The sequence below is a fragment of the Carassius auratus genome, unplaced genomic scaffold, assembly GCF_003368295.1.
Source record: "Carassius auratus strain Wakin unplaced genomic scaffold, ASM336829v1 scaf_tig00007985, whole genome shotgun sequence".
In the NCBI taxonomy this organism is placed as follows: Eukaryota; Metazoa; Chordata; class Actinopteri; order Cypriniformes; family Cyprinidae; genus Carassius; species Carassius auratus.
The window spans coordinates 22,520-25,885 of NW_020523898.1; the positions used below are offsets into that span (position 1 = coordinate 22,520).

A 3,366-nucleotide genomic window follows, 5' to 3' on the forward strand; every position below is an offset into this window, starting at 1 on the left:
CCTCACCCCCGTATCTTGCTCCTCAGGTGCTGGACATCAGTAATGTGCGTGCTCTTGGTTTTAATGCAGTACAAGATCCACGTTGATCATTCCTGCTACATTCTCAGTTATCCGTCAAGTGTTTGTAACAATAAAGCCCATGGCACCATCTTGTAATGCAGAATAATTAATCTTGTAACTCCCTGTATTTCACAAAAAATGTGCATATTTGTTACTAAAATATAAAAAAATACTTTCTGGTGTACTGATGTCCCAGATGTTATTAATCCGATCAAAAATGTTTATGTCTTAAATAAAAAAATAATCCCAATAATTAATATGTCGTTTTTCCAAGTCTAAAATAAACACATATGAGCCTACCTAGTAAAATGATGTATTTACCAAGAATCTTCAGAACACAATATTCACCATTTTCATTTTATTGAAGCATAGACTATAAAGTTGATAAAGTAGCATCAAGACAAATAAGATTCAATGAAAATAATTATCATCAAAGATACATTAACCTCATATATAAATCAGTTCACACAGATGAGTGATGAAATGTCCTTAAAAGTCACACAGTCCCATCCAGTCAACTGTGATACAGATCATGTGATACATATAAGACATGTGATACTGTTCCAGAAAATAATGATTCCCATCATCACATCTAAACTGGTTTCATCTCCCCATCGTGATCTTCTTCTCTCGTGTCTGGAAACAGTTTGTGGTTGATGTCCAGCACTGATGTGATGTAGCTTGTTCTCAGCCAGAGGATCTCTCAGTCCTAACATCCCAGACCTGAAGTGAAACACACAATCCAGATCAAGTTGTTTAATGGACAGAGAGCGCAGCTTATGTTCTGTGTGATTTTAGCAGGGTGACCAACTATGACCCTTGTAGTACTGTACACTTACCATTCTTCAAGCTGTTTTAAGACCTTTTGAGAAGCTTTTTCTCTGAAGACAATTTACCACATCCTCTTCTTTCACTCCTTTCAAGAGCATCACTTGGTCAAAACCCCTCGTTTGGCTGAAGAGATCATCTGTACCAATAAAAATACTGCAATAATAATGTCATTCTGCAAGAATTAAGAAAAAGTTACAGAGGCAAAGATCTTGCTCATTAGACTGCATTAGCATGTGTAGTTCTCAGAGACTCTAGAATTCATCTATTGTTGCAGTAAATGTGTTTTCTTCCTCTAGAATCTTTCTCTAAAGTTCCTGACTTCTCTCACAAATGTGTTTTAGTCTGTGCAGTGTAAGGCCTGGCTTCAAACCAATCAACTATCAATTCACAATTTATAACATAACATTTACAAAACAATGAAATAATGTCAATTGGTGTTTATATCAACTAAACCAATTTCATGATACTTGTCTACTTTTAAAACAGGTGGTGTGTTTTTAAAAACATAATATTAAAAATGTCCAGTCACACTTTGCTAACATGCTGTAATTGTAATAGTATAAAACGAAATCAAGGCTGACATGACCAATTCTGTGAGAGATCATCATAAAATGTTGTATAACACATCATTGCTTCAACACACACATACCAGAGGACTTCTGTTTGTTTGAGCACAAGATGGCCATCTTCATTCCTCATCCTGAGCAAATCATTTCCTTGGTCTTCCTTCTCTTCTGTCAAACAAGAAAATCTCTACTTACTCTGTGTGCAATTAATGTTGCTCATTAAACATAATTAAGTTAATTTAAAGTAAGATTCAGACCAGAGCATTTGATGAGTAAATGTTGATTAAAAAATATTCTAAACAAATGTACCTGGGAAGAGCTGATCATGGCAAGATTCGCTGAGACTCAGTAATAGCTCTTTTAGTTTTTAGGAAGGTTTGTGAGGGTTGGCTCTTCAAATAGCTGTTGAGCTCGATATTTTAGACCTGAAAAAGAAGAACAGCATTATCTGGAAAAAATCCTGTAAGACAGAAGGAAGGAAATATTATAAATTACGTGCAACTTGTACATTACACCTCTGTAAAGATGCTGCATAATTAAATGTTAAATGCATCCATTATTGAAAGCAAGTAATTAATAACAAGCTATAGTCATATGAATTCTTTTGATAGTGTCAGATGAGACCATCCTGGGGCTTGTATAATATCATACAAGTGTTAAACTGGATTATTAAGACTGTGATGTGCGACTGTGTTTAGTGATCATTTTTAAGACTTTGACCCTGTCCAGATACCCACACTTGCAGTCTTGGCCACTTGAGAGTGTGTGTACGTGACAGTGTGTGCACAAGACTGTCCCCGGTCTTAATAATGCCAAAGCACAGCGTCCTTAACACACACTAAACCTCTCCAATACTGCTCCGGAGCGCTATACAAAGCTTAGTGTATCCCATCATGCATCATGTTTTGGAATAAATCGTCAGACTTTTTGCAGAGGTCTCACAAAAGGTCATGGAAAGCTGTCCAATGTACAGTATGTGAAATATTGATAATTAGATATTAAAAATCTCTTTAAACACATAAGTGTCCCATAAGGCAGTGGCTCCCAATCCTGGTCCTGGAGAAGCCCAACACTGCACATTTGAGATGTCTCCCTGATCAAACACACCTGATTCAACTCATCAGCTCATCAGTGAAGACTCCAAGGCAGATAAGAGAGACGCCAAAACCGTGCAGTGCTGGGGTTCTCCAGGATCAGGATTGGGAAACACAGTCATCAGGTCATGAAAAGTTCGACACACACTTGTGGTCATCATGCTCACTCGAACACTAGGCCAAATACAGGAAAGACTTCAAATAAGTAATCAAGTGGTCAAGTGAAAAGATGGCAAGTGTGGGTATTTGGACAGTGCAACAGTTTAAGAAACAACAAATGCTGTACAAATTATAACAGCAGGAATTTTTGATAAAAGAGACAAACTATCACAGACTAACTGCTGCAAATATCTGCCTCCGCAGCTTTCTGTCTTCTCCATTTCTGAAGGAATCCCTCTCCAGAAACACCACTGGGCTGACTGCCTTTACGTCTTTTCAGCTAAAAATAAAAATAATAAAAAAGGGGAGAGAAAATAAAATTGAATTATATACAGAATGTTAATAATGATCTGTGAGCAAAATATTTAGATATAATATATATATATATATATATATATATATATATATAAACTGATATGAATGAACTGCAAGATGGAAAAATACATGTTTTATTATTTATTTTTAATTTGATTTTTTTTTTTTTTTTTGGGGGTTCACATTAAAAGGTATTAAAAGCATGGTACAGAACACATGATTACTGTGATTTCTGTCATATAAAAGCACATAAAAACACTAACATTACAGTGATACAAACATAGCTGGTTTGGTGATTATTGTATTGTTGTATTGATTATTAATATACCATAGTAAAACTA

General features: G+C 35.5%; 1 long non-coding RNA gene across 1 annotated transcript; it reads right to left on the bottom strand.

The window, feature by feature from the left end:
• Nucleotides 1-756: 756 nt before the first annotated feature.
• LOC113071745 (uncharacterized) lies at nucleotides 757-1,596 on the bottom strand. Its single transcript, XR_003280233.1, has 3 exons — nucleotides 1,541-1,596; nucleotides 900-1,027; nucleotides 757-783 (listed from the first exon to the last, which is right to left on the bottom strand). It is a non-coding gene; the product is annotated as an uncharacterized LOC113071745 (long non-coding RNA).
• Nucleotides 1,597-3,366: the final 1,770 nt, after the last annotated feature.